We start from the raw sequence: 14,585 nt of genomic DNA on the forward strand, positions 1-14,585 counted from the left end.
CTTGCACTCAATGGCTCGAACGCCATCTGGCAGATCAACCAAGTTCCAAACTTGATTGTCATCCATGGACTTTAATTCGGATCTCATGGCCTCAAGCCATAACTCGGAATCAGGGCTCTCCATCGCTTCCGCATACGTAGTCGGCTCGTTGTTCTCCAAGAACAACACATTGCAGTCATGCAAATTGCGTAAACTTTCCGACGTCCGTGGAACCGGTGTCGACTCCACTACGGGTTCCCTGACTAACTCCGGTGTGACAGTATCACCTACCGGGACGTCCTCGTGTGGTTCTCGAATTTCTTCTAGTCGAACCGTCCTCCCACTAGCCTTCCGATTGAGAAACTCTTTCTCAAGGAAAACTCCATGTCGAGCGACAAACACTTTGCCCTCTTCACGGTTGTAGAAGTAATATCCCAAGGTTTCCCTTGGATATCCCACGAATATGCACTTGTCCGATTTGGGTGTGAGCTTATCCGACTGGAGTCGCTTGACATATGCTTCACATCCCCAAATTTTCAGAAAAGACAAACTATGACTCTTCGCAGTCCATATCTCATATGGTGTCTTATCTACGGACTTAGATGGTACCCTGTTTAGTGTGAAAGCTGCAGTTTCTAGAGCGTATCCCCAAAATGACAAGGGTAAATCCGACTGACTCATCATCGATCGGACCATGTCCAACAGGGTCCGATTCCTCCGTTCTGACACACCATTTCTCTGTGGCGTACCCGGAGGAGTCAGTTGTGGAACTATTCCATGATTCTTCAGATGATCATCAAACGCCTGGCTCATATGCTCACCGCCACGATCAGATCATAGAAGTTTGATTTTCTTGCCGAGTTGATTTTCCACTTCGTTCTGAAACTCCTTGAACTTTTCAAAAGTTTCTGACTTGTGCCTCATCAAGTAGACATATCCATATCTACTCAAGTCGTCGGTGAAAGTTACGAAGTATTGGAAACCACCTGTGGCTGCCGTGCTCATTGGTCCACATACTTCACTATGTATAAGTTCCAACAACTCGGACGCCCTCTCGCAACTCTTTGCAAAAGGAGTCTTAGTCATCTTACCGAGTAGGCAAGACTCGCATGTCTCGAATGATTCAAACTCAAACGAAGTTAGAATTCCATCATCATGGAGCTTCTTCATGCGCTTTTGACTAATGTGTCCTAGTCGACAATGCCAGATGTAAGTCGGATTTATCTCATTAGGCTTATGCCTCTTGACATTTATGTTATAGACTGATTCAACTTCAAGATCTAGGATAAATAACCCATTTACAACGGGTGCAAAGCCATGAAACATATTATTCAAGTAAATAGAACAACCATTGTCCTTAATACTGAATTCATAACCTTGTCTCATCAAACATGAGGCAGAAATAATGTTTCGACTCAAAGCAGGAACATAATAACAATTATCAAGTTCCATTACAAATCCTGAAGGTAAATTAAGTTGCATAGTGCCGACGGCCAATGCAGCAACTCTTGCTTTATTCCCGACGCGAATGTCAACTTCTCCTCTTGCGACATTCCTAGTTCTGCTTAGCCCCTGCATCGAGTTGCATATGTGAAAAACCGATCAAGTATCATATACCTAAGAGCTACTAGAAACATCAGCAAGATAAATGTCTATAACATATACAACAAGTGTACCTGAAGAAGAAGTCATACTTCCAGTCTTCTTGCCCTTCTCGGCAAGCCACTTGCTACAGTTCCTTTTCCAGTGTCCGGGTTCCTTGCAATGAAAGAAAATACTCCCCGAAGCCGTCCCTGACTTAGGCGCAGTGGCTGTAGTTGGAGTTGCCTCCTTCTCTTTGCCCTTTGCCTTAGCCTTTTTCTTGGACCAGCTCTTCTTGAACTTAGCCGAGTTCTGCACCATCAACACTTGACGATGTGTACCTTTCTTGATATCCTGCTCCGCCACTTTGAGCATCCCATGCAATTTAGTGAGCTTCTTTTCCATCCCATGCATATGGTAGTTCGAGATGAACGACCCATAGCTGTCCGGAAGAGAACCCAGAATTGTATCTGTGGACAACTCATCCCCAAGTGGGAAGCCCAGCCTATCCAGAGCTTGCATGTACCCGATCATCTTGATCACATGCGGGCTCAGTGGATCACCCTCTTTTAGCTTACAATCCATCAAGGATCGCCAGACGTTGAACCTTTCGGTCCTAGCCTGCATTTGAAACATGCTCTTAAGGTTCTCGATCATATCGAAAGCCTCAATATTTTCGAACTGCTGCTGCAGATCGGGCTCCATAGAAGCCAACATGAGACAGCTGATCTCGTTTGATTCATCAACGAGTTTTTGGTAGGCATTTCTGGCCGTGGCATTAGCATTATCGGCAGGTTCCTCTGGAAGCGGATTCTCTAGAACTTGTTCCTTTTTCTCATGCCTAAGAACAATTCTCAGGTTTCTATACCAGGTGGTAAAGTTTGTTCCATTCAATTTATCTTTTTCCAGGATTGATTTCAACGCAAAAGGGGTAACTTGAGCAGGTGGTGCCATTGATCTACAACAGAAATATGCAAAACACTAAGACATGTATTCATGAAGAGTAATTCATATTAAACATTTTAATAAGATCATTACTCCCACTAAAATCGACATCCCTCGGTTGATACTTAGTGATTCAAGATCCAAGATCAACATGTCAACTAGTGAGCTTTTGCATCACCGCTAGAGGACAAGATCACTCGGTAAGCAACTCTTGCTAATCGTATCTCCATACGACTCTTGTTGTTGGGGACATCTCATGCCTCGCCAACTACTATGCCTCGTAGCCCAAAACTGTTTTGATAGCCACGACAAGTCAACCAATGCTCCGCGTGTAAGTGTCCGACACAAACCCATCACTTCAAGGAGATCTAGTGGCACCCTAATTTCATAGGCCCGCCACTAAATCTACTTGACATGTGAAGGTGCAGCAATTGGGGAGGCATTTGTACTTGACATTCTTTGAGGGATCACCCTACTTAAAACATCTACCATGCAAAAGGAAGGGTGCATAAAAGGGATAAACTTTCACAGGCAGTTTATGTATGTGTGATATGGTATAGCCCCATTTCACAGCGCGTGGTGATCTCCATCTCCACGTGCGCAGTCTGCCCATGCATGGTTTTCCTCGTGGTGATCTCCATGTCCACGACATGGTGTCAACCGCCAAGTGTTACATAAGATACTATGCTATTAAAAACTAATAGCTACTGAAAGTAAATTACATTACATAGCTTCTCATGTTGACACGCAGGTCATTAATACAATAATGGGACAACCATATGGCTCCTGCCGGTTGCCGCACTCATGACACGCAGGTCATGAAACAATAATATACAAGCAACATACATGGGCTATACCAAATCACAGTCATTCCCTGCAAAAAGGAGTCAGACGTTCTACCGCCGAAGATAAAACCTCCTGAAACTCTATCTTCCAAGCGGATTTTGGCCTAGCCAGAACCGCCGCTAATCCAACTTTTTGTTAGCTTCAGTTTGACAGGTCGTGGAGCAAAATCGGAGTTCATATGCAAAAGCTACAACCGTTTTACCGAGACCGCTCCAACAAATTTCAGCACCGCGGAAATCACATTTCCAAGGTGTTGATCTATGTTCCGATTCGATCAATCTCATTGATCTTCGCGTGCTGCATCCGGATTTACGTTCCACTATCTACCCCGATGGCGGACAACCGACCGGTTGGGGTAAGTCGTGTCACGACCTCTGCATCATGATCACGGAAACAAGATTATGAAACCAACCTTCAACACTGCCATGCGCGACCGATCTCATCGACCCGCACCTGAACCGATCTACATATCTCATATGCATATCATCGAATCTATTACCACACAACAAAGGCTCTGATACCACTGTTGGAACACGCGGTACGCTACGCTAGCGCCAAATAAAATTTTCTACCGCGCACCCAAGATCATGCTGCTGGAAATAGATCACGGGATCGGGTTTACCACTAGACGCGCAGTCACCACAACGGAAGTAGAGTTGGTGATGCGTGTAGCCGATCTCCCGGGCCGTCTCCTCCTCGCGTTGCCGATCTCCCGGGCCGTCTCCTCCTCGCATTGCCGATCTCCCGCGAACAGCGAAGACCCGTGAACGGTGATCTCCCACGAACGGCACCTCGCGGTTCCCTCGAACGGTTCGTCCAAATACCGCAGATGCGATGCCTCCAAGGTATCCACACGTACGGGGAGCAGCGTCGAGCGGCGGACTGCTAGGTCCGGTCGCGCGGCATGGGCATGGGGAGTGGCGGTGGCTAACCAGGGTTCAATCCCACCAACCCTAAGTGGTGTGCCCACTCCCCTTTATATAGACCTCCGAGGTGGGCTCAACACTTGAGCCCACTAGGAGTCCACATCCATTTTCCACTCAGATCCAATCCGAATGGGCTGCAGCCCCTTAAGTGTGCGACCCTATAGGTTCACGTACACATGGACACGACCAGAGTCGATAGTTGGTAGCGGCTCCTAGCAGAACGTGCCAACTCCCATGTCGGCGTAAAGTCGTTTGATGAACCTCAACAATGTGGCATATGCAACATTCCTTTTGCCTCACGATATTTGTTGTCGAGCTCAAGGCGAGTACTTGTCACCCTTGTGTTAGCTTGACCTCTCTTCTCGAAACCATGATGCAGATTCCCGAACTGGGTCAACACTTAACCCAAGTCGCATGGCCATGCTTTCCGAATCTGATCACTCGAGAGGGCCCAGAGAATATCTCTCCAAATAGGAGGGGCAAATTCCATCTTGGTCAACCATGTCTCGCGGCATGTCTCACGACTCACCTGAAAGCTACCTTTATAACTACCCAGTTACGGAGTAGCGTTTGATAGACCCTAAGTGAGTCGATCCTCATCCCGAGAACATGCGAGGACCTCAGGTCTAGGACATGGCATAGACATTGCACTTGAGACTAACAGATGACTATATCTCGCTGCGTCTCAAAGTGGGTCTGTCCGGCTCGGTGATCTCCATCCCCGAGCCCATACTATCAGTTTAGCATCTCCATGCACATGACTTGTGAAACATAGTCATCAACCGAGTCGTATACTAGTCAAGGATATGTGTCCGGATAACCTTATCAACTAGGGACCATTAGAACAATCATCATACAATACATAGTTCCACAAACAAGTCACATACTTATTGATACATATCATTGATGATGTTCAAGGACAATACAAAGGACTCATGAATACATATGGAAATATCATCATCACATGATTGCCTCTAGGGCATACCTCCAACAGGTCTCATATCCATTTCCCTCGATGCACTATCTATCACAACACGTGATAGCCCTTTTGTAAAGGCATGTGCCAGATTCTTAGCCGTATGGACATACTCCAACGCTATCACTCCAGAGTTTCTTAATTTTTTGACAGCTTTTAATCTCATTCGCATGTGTTTGTTGGACTTCATGTTGTCCTTTGAACTCTTCACCTTGGTGATGACAGTCTGATTGTCGCAGTTCATAAGGATAGCCAGAACCGGTTTATCAACCAATGGCAAGTCCATCAAAAGATCTCGAAGCCATCCTGCTTCGACACCAGATGTGTCTAATGCTGTTAATTCTGCTTCCATTGTCGATCTCGTTAAGATCGTTTGCTTGCAAGACTTCTAGGAAACAGTGCCACCTCCAAGAGTAAACATATACCCAGTTGTGGCCTTCATCTCATCAGCATCAGAGATCCAATTCGCATCACTATACCCTTCAAGTACCGACGGGTATCCCGTATAGTGAAGTCCGTAGTTCATAGTACCCTTTAGATAGCGCATAACTCTCTCAATAGCATGCCAATGCACATCACCCGGGTTGGAAACAAACTGGCTCAGTTTGCTCACAGCAAACGCGATGTCAGGCCTCGTTGCGCTTGCTAGGTACATGAGTGAACCAATGATTTGAGAATATCTCAGTTGATCCTTAGTTGTGCCTTCGAACTTTCGAACCAACACACTAGGATCATATGGTGTTTGAGATGGTTTGCAGTCCGAGTATCCAAAACGGCTCAACACCTTCTCAACATAATGGGATTGCAGAAGTGTAATCCCACCCTCATTATCTCTCAGTAGCTTGATGTTCAAGATAACATCAGCCACACCAAGGTCTTTCATCTCAAAGTTCTGAGATAGAAACGACTTGACCTCCTCAATGACTTTGAGGTTGGTTCTGAATATCAGTATGTCATCAACATACAAAGCACAATATAACTCCTTCGCCCCCACCACGGCGATAGTATACACATTTGTCAGCTTTATTAACAACGAAGCCAACAGATGTCAGAGTTGTATTAAACTTATCATGACATTGCTTAGGTGCTTGCTTCAGGCCATATAAAGATTCAACAACCTACACACCTTTCTTTCCTGACCATCTATCACAAAGCCATCTAGCTGTTGCATGTAGATTTCCTCGTTTAGCTCTCCATTCAGAAAAGCCGTCTTAACATCCATCTGGTGGACGAGAAGACCATGCGAGGCCGCCAACGAGAGTAATACTCGAATGGTGGTCAGTCTAGCCATAGGTGAATAAGTATCGAAGAAATCTTCCTCTTCTTTCTGGTCATAGCCCTTGGCCACAAGCCTAGCCTTGTACTTTTCAATCGTACCATCGGGCCTAAGCTTCTTTTTGAACACCCACTTACATCCCAATGGTTTGCAACCATAGGGACGCTCAGTGATCTCCCATGTCCCGTTAGCCATGATGGAATCCATCTCGCTATGGACCGCATCCTTCAAGTAGTCAGCTTCTGGAGATGCATACGCTTCTGAAATAGAAGCGGGAGTGTCATCCACGAGGTAAACGAAGAAATCATCACCAAAGGTCTTTGCAGTCCTTTGTCTCTTGCCCCTACCAAGGGTTTCCTCGTCATCCTCCTCAGGATTTTCATCATGTGTTTGTTCATAATAATCCATAGGAATGGCAGGCTCAGGAGTCTCCTCAGATTCCTGTCTAGAAGTGCTTTGCATACCTCTCATAGGAAAAATATCCTCGAAGAATGTAGCATCCTTAGACTCCATAATTGTACTGACCTTCTGGTCAGACACCTCAGATTTCACTACTAGAAATCTATAGCCAACGCTGTTCTTAGCGTAGCCCAAATTGTTGGGGAACGCAGTAATTTCAAAATTTTCCTACGCACACGCAAGATCCATCTAGGTGATGCATAGCAACGAGAGGGGAGAGTGTTGTCCACGTACCCTCGTAGACCGTAAGCGGAAGCGTTATGACAACGCGGTTGATGTAGTCGTACGTCTTCATGATCCGACCGATCTCAGCACCGAACGTACGGCACCTCCGTGTTCAGCACACGTTCAGCTCGATGACGTCCCTCGTGCTCTTGATCTAGTTGAGGCCGAGGGAGAGTTTTGTCAGCACGACGGCATGGTGACGGTGATGATGAAGTTACCGGCGCAGGGCTTCGCCTAAGCACTACGACGATATGACCGAGGTGGAATATGGTGGAGGGGGGCATTGCACACGGCTAAGACAACTGTCAACTTGTGTGTTCTAGGGTGCCCCCTGCCCCGTATATAAAGGAGCAAGGGGAGGGGGCCGGTGGCCTCATAGGGTGCGCCCCAAGGGGGGGATCCTACTCCTACTAGGAGTATCCCCCTTTCCTAGTCCAACTAGGAGGGGAAGGAAAGAGGAGGAGGGGAGAAGGAAAGAGGGGGCCGCCCCCCCAAGCCCTAAACCAATTTGGTTTGGGCCTAGGGGGCGCGCCCCATAGCTCCCTTGCCGCCCTCTATTTCCACTAAGGCCCATTGACCCCCCCGGGGGTTCCGGTAACTCCCCGGTACTCCGGTATTTATTCGGTGACCCCCGGAACCTTTCCGGTGTCCGAATATAACCTTCCAATATATCAATCTTTATGTCTCGACCATTTAGAGACTCCTCGTCATGTCCGCGATCACATCCGGGACTCCGAACTACCTTCGGTACATCAAAACACATAAACTCATAATACCGATCGTCATCGAACGTTAAGCGTGCAGACCCTAAGGGTTCGAGAAATATGTAGACATGACCGAGACTCATCTCCGGTCAATAACCAATAGAGGAACCTGGATGCTCATATCGTCTCCCACATATTCTACGAAGATCTTTATCGGTCAAACCGCATAACAACATACGTTGTTCCCTTTGTCATCGGTATGTTACTTGCCCGAGATTCGATCATCGGTATCCCAATACCTAGTTCAATCTCGTTACCGGCAAGTCTCGTTCCGTAATGCATCATTCCTTGACTAACTCATTAGTCACATTGCTTGCAAGGCTTATAGTGATGTGCATTACCAAGAGGGCCCAGAGACACCTCTTCGAAACACAGAGTGACAAATCCTAATCTTGATCTATGCCAGCCCAACAAACACCATCGAAGACGCCTGTAGAGCATCTTTATAATCACCCAGTTATGTTGTGACGTTTGATAGCACACTAAGTGTTCCTTCGGTATTCGAGAGTTGCATAATCTCATAGTCATATGAACATGTATAAGTTATGAAGAAAGCAATAGCAATAAACTAAACGATCATAGTGCTAAGCAAACGGATGGTTCATGTCAATCACATCATTCTCTAATGATGTGATCCCGTTCATCAAATGACAACTCATGTCAATGGTTAGGAAACTTAACCATCTTTGATCAACGAGCTAGTCAAGTAGAGGCATACTAGTGACACTCTATTTGTCTATGTATTCACACATGTACTAAGTTTCCGGTTAATACAATTCCAGCATGAATAATAAACATTTATCATGATATAAGGAAATAAATAATAACTTTATTATTGCCTCTAGGGCATATTTCCTTCAGTCTCCCACTTGCACTAGAGTCAATAATCTAGTTCACATCGCCATGTGATTTAACACCAATAGTTCACATCGTCATGTGATTTAACACTCTATAGTTCACATCGCCATGTGACCAATACCCAAAGGGTTTTACTAGAGTCAATAATCTAGTTCACATCACAATGTGATTAACACCCAAAGAGTACTAAGGTGTGATCATGTTTTGTGAGAGAAGTATAGTCAACGGTTCTGTTACATTCAGAGCTGTATGTATTTTGCCAATATTCTATGTATACAATGCTCATGGAGCTACTCTTAGCTAATTGCTCCCACTTTTAATATGTATCCAGATTGAGACTTAGAGTCATCCGGACCGATGTAAAAGCTTGCATCGACGTAACTCTTTTCGACGCACTCTTTATCACCTCCATAACCGAGAAATATTTCCTTAGTCCTCTTAGGTAACTAAGGATAACTTTGACCGCTGTCCAGTGATATACTCCTAGATCACTATTGTACTCCCTTGCCAAAACCTAGGGCAGGGTATACAATAGGTCTGGTACACAGCATGGCATACCTTATAGAACCTATGACTAAGGCATAGGGAATGACTTCCATTCTCTTTCTATTTTCTGTCGTGGTCGGGTTTTGAGTCTTACTCAACTTCATACCTTACAACTCAGGCAAGAACTCCTTCTTTGACTGATCCATTCTGAACTCCTTCAAAATCTTATCAAGGTATGTACTCATTGAAAAAACTTATCAAGCTTCTTGATCTATCTCTATAGATCTTGATGCTCAATATGTAAGCAACTTCACCGAGGCCTTTCTTTGAAAAACTCCTTTCAAACTCTCCTTTATGCTTTCCAGAAAATTCTACATCATTTCCGATCATCAATATGTCATTCACATATACTTATCAGAGAGGCTGTAGTGCTCCCACTCACTTTCTTGTAAATACAGGCTTCACCGCAAGTTTGTATAAAACTATATGCTTTGATCAACTTATCAAAGTGTATATTCCAACTCCGAGATGCTTGCACCAGTCCATAGATGGATCGCTGGAGCTTGCACACTTTGTTAGCACCTTTAGGATTGACAAAACCTTCTTGTTGCATCATATACAACTCTTCTTTAAGAAATCCATTAAGGAATGCAGTTTTGACATCCATTTGCTAGATTTCATAAAATGTGGCAATTGCTAACATGATTCGGACAGACTTAAGCATCGCTACGAGTGAGAAAATCTCATTGTAGTAAACACCTTGAACTTGTCGAAAACCTTTTGCGACAATTCGAGCTTTGTAGATAGTAAAACTACTATCAGCGTCCGTCTTCCTCTTGAAGATCCATTTATTCCCCATGGCTTGCCGATCATCGGGCAAGTCAACCAAAGTCCACATTTTGTTCTCATACATGGATCCCATCTCAGATTTTATGGCCTCAAGCCATTTCGCGGAATCTGGGCTCATCATCGCTTCCTCATAGTTCGTAGGTTCATCATGGTCCAGTAACATGACTTCCAGACAAGATTACCGTACCACTCTGGTGCTGACCGTACTCTGGTTGACCTATAAGGTTTGGTAGTAACTTGATCTGAAGTTTCATGATCATCACCATTAGCTTCCTCATTGATTGGTGTAGGAATCACTGGAACTGATTTCTGTGATGAACTACTTTCCAATTCGGGAGAAGGTACAATTACCTCATCAAGTTCTACTTTCCTCCCACTCACTTCTTTCAAGAGAAACTCCTTCTCTAGAAAGTATCCATTTTTAGCAACGAATATCTTGCCTTCGGATCTGTGATAGAAGGTGTACCCAACAATCTCCTTTGGGTATCCTATGAAGACACATTTCTCCGATTTGGGTTCGAGCTTATCAGGTTGAAGCTTTTTCACATAAGCATTGCAGCCGCAAACTTTAAGAAACGACAACTTGGGTTTCTTGCCAAACCACAGTTCATATGGTGTCGTCTCAACGGATTTAGATGGTGCCCTATTTAACGTGAATGCAGCTGTCTCTAATGCATAACCCTAAAACGATAGTGGTAAATCGGTAAGAGACATCATAGATCGCATAATATCTAATAAAGTATGGTTATGACGTTCACACACACCATTACGCTATGGTGTTCCAGGTGGCGTGAGTTGCGAAACTATTCCACATTGTTTCAAATGAAGACCGAACTCATAACTCAAATATTCACCTCCATGATCAGATCGTAGAAACCTTATTTTCTTGTTACGATGATTTTCCACTTCAATCTGAAATTCTTTGAACTTTTCAAATGTTTCAGACTTATGTTTCATCAAGCAGATATACCCATATCTGCTCAAATCATCTGTGAAGGTCAGAAAATAACAATACCCGCCGCAAGCCTCAACACTCATCGGACCGCATACATCAGTATGTATTATTTCCAATAAGTCAGTTGCTCGCTCCATTGTTCCGGAGAACGGAGTCTTAGTCATCTTGCCCATAAGGCATGGTTCGCAAGCATCAAGTGATTCATAATCAAGTGATTCCAAAAGTCCATCAGCATGGAGTTTCTTCATGCGCTTTACACCAATATGACCTAAACGGCAGTGCCACATATAAGTTGCACTATTATTATTAACTTTGCATCTTTTGGCTTCAATATTATGAATATGTGTATCACTACGATCGAGATTCAATAAACCATTTATATTGAGTGTATGACCATAGATGGTTTTATTCATGTAAATAGAACAACAATTATTCTTTTATTTAAATGAATAACGGTATTGCAATAAACATGATCCAATCATATTCATGCTCAACGCAAACACCAAATAACATTTATTTTAGGTTCAACACTAATCCCGAAGGTAAAGGGAGTGTGCGATGGTGATCTTATCAACCTTGGAATCACTTCCAACTCACATCATCACCTCGCCCTTAACTAGTCTCTTTTTATTTTGCAACTCCCGTTTCGAGTTGCTACTCTTAGCAACTGAACCAGTATCAAATACTGAGGGGTTGCTATAAACACTAGTAAAGTACACATCAAAAATATACCTTTGTTCACTTTGCCATCCTTCTTATCCGCCAAGTATCTAGGGCAGTTCCACTTCCAGTGACCATTTCCTTTGCAGTAGAAGCACTCAGTTTCAGGCTTGGATATATCTTTGGGCTTCTTCATGGGAGTGGCAACTTGCTTGCCATTCTTCTTGAAATTCCCTTTCTTTTTCTTGCCCTTTTACTTGAAACTAGTGGTCTTGTCAACCATCAACACTTGATGCTTTTCTTGATTTCTACCTTTGCTGATTTCAGCATCACGAAGAGCTCGGGAATCGTTTCGTCATCCCTTACATATTATAGTTCATCACGAAGTTCTAGTAACTTGGTGATAGTGACTAGAGAACTCTGTCAATCACTATCTTATCTGGAAGATTAACTCCCACTTGATTCAAGCGATTGTAGTACTCAGACAATCCGAGCACATGCTCACTGGTTGAGTTATTCTCCTCCATCTTGTAGGCAAAGAACTTGTCAGAGGTCTCATACCTCTCAACTCGGGTATGAGTCTGAAATACCAATTTCAGCTCTTGGAACATCTTATATGCTCCATGGCATTCAAAACATTTTTGAAGTACCGGTTCTAAGCCGTAAAGCATATGGTGCACTAAACTATCAAGTAGTCATCATATCGAGCTTTGCCAAACGTTCATAACGTCTGCGTCTGCTCCTGCAATAGGTCTGTCACCTAGCGGTGCATCAAGGACATAATTCTTCTGTGCAGCAATGAGGATAATCGTCAGATTACGGACCTAGTCTGCATCATTGCTACTATCATCTTTCAACATAGTTTTTCTCTAGGAACATATCAAAAAAACCGGGGAGCTACATCGCGAGCTATTGATCTACAACATAGATATGCTAATACTATCAGGACTAAGTTCATGATAAATTAAAGTTCAATTAATCATATTACTTAAGAACTCCCACTTAGATAGATATCTCTCTAATCATCTAAGTGATCACGTGATCCATATCAACTAAACCATGTCCGATCATCACGTGAGATGGAGTAGTTTTCAATGATGAACATCACTATGTTGATCATATCTACTATATGATTCACGCTCGACCTTTCGATCTCAGTGTTCCGAGGCCATATCTGCATATGCTAGGCTCGTCAAGTTTAACCCGAGTATTCTGCGTGTGCAAAACTGGCTTGCACCCGTTGTATGTGAACGTAGAGCTTATCACACCCGATCATCACGTGGTGTCTCGGCACGACGAACTGTAGCAACAATGCATACTCAGGGAGAACATTTATACCTTGAAATTTAGTGAAAGATTATTAGAGGACCATGAAAATTTATTTTAGGATTTTTGGACCTCGTTTGGTATTTCTTTTATTTATTTTACCCCATCCATTAAAAAAAAGCGCACACCGACCTAACGGGCAGTGCCCGACCCGGACACTTCCGCGCCAGGCCTTTATAAGGCGAGGCCGAGGCCGCCCCGCCGCCCCAAACCCTAGCGCCGCCGCACCGCCAGCCGCCGCCGCTGCCGCCCGCCGCCGCCGCCGCCGGAGCCGCCGTCGTTGACCGTTGACCGGTCGGTTTTTTTCGGTTAACCACCCGGTTTTTTTAGTTTCCGGTTTATTTTCTTAGATCGGTTTTCTCGTCAGTTTATTTTATTTAGCAGACGTTTGTCTGATCGTTCGTTTTAATGAACGTTGTTCGCCGGTTAGGTTCAGACAGCGAACGTTCGTTCGTTAGTCTTTTCTTTTTATTTTATTTTCGACCAGGGACCTATCCGTGATTATTTTTATCACAGATTAGCCCCTGATCTTTAAACCCTCGTAACTTCTCAACCATTTGTCCAAATCTAGTGACGCCAAAATCTTCGTCTCGAGCCCCTCTTTCTGTTTAAACAACTTGAACAAGGCTTTGACAATTTAGAATTTGGTTTCAAGCAGATTTGAATTCGAAGTTTTTTTGACCGTAGTTTCAGTTCCGTAGCTCCGATTCGATTGATTCTTTTTGCAGATCGAACCTTTTCAAGTGGATTTTCGGATTATCTTCTTATTTGAGTTTTTCCCTTGCATCTTTGCTTGAGTGCTTATGTATGCTATTGTTTGTTTGCGATAGAATTCCCGGAGTGCGAAGCATGCTACTACGAGTCTTTAGGGTTTGCAGATCATCAGCAAGGCAAGTAACACATTGATCATACTCTTTTCATACCCAATTTTTATGCATTAGATACAATCCTCAAACATTGCATGATTAGGATGTGATTAACTTGTGGGTTTTGGGAATTAGATGATGAGGTAGAACCTATTGCCCTTTTATTACCAAACCCTTGGGAGTTACTTCTACGCTATGCTTATATTGTCATGCTATGCTCGTAGACGTGGATTGGGTTTGAGTGTAACCATGACAGATATGAGATTGTTAATTAATGGTTCAACTTAAGGTGGCAACTTTAATACACATTTGGGTGGATTGTTGGTTTAGGCACCTGGAGAATCCAGTGTTGTCCTAGGATATCCCGCAGGGCCTGTGTGATCATCCTACGGCTCGCCACCCAGGCTCAAAGGGATCATAAGATTATTCATGCTGGAAACTTCCGTGTGCATCCACAAGCTATTATGGGCTCTAGCATAGTTGAGTAGGTTGCATGACCTCTTCCAGTGGTAGGCTAGCAGATGTAGGGGATGTAGGTTGGTACTGTCTACCTAGGGTTAGAGTTATTGTTTCTGAAAGACCGTGTCTAGGTCATCCGTTTCTCAAAC

Source organism: Aegilops tauschii, chromosome 5 (genome assembly GCF_002575655.3).
Source record: "Aegilops tauschii subsp. strangulata cultivar AL8/78 chromosome 5, Aet v6.0, whole genome shotgun sequence".
NCBI classification, from domain to species: domain Eukaryota; kingdom Viridiplantae; phylum Streptophyta; class Magnoliopsida; order Poales; family Poaceae; genus Aegilops; species Aegilops tauschii.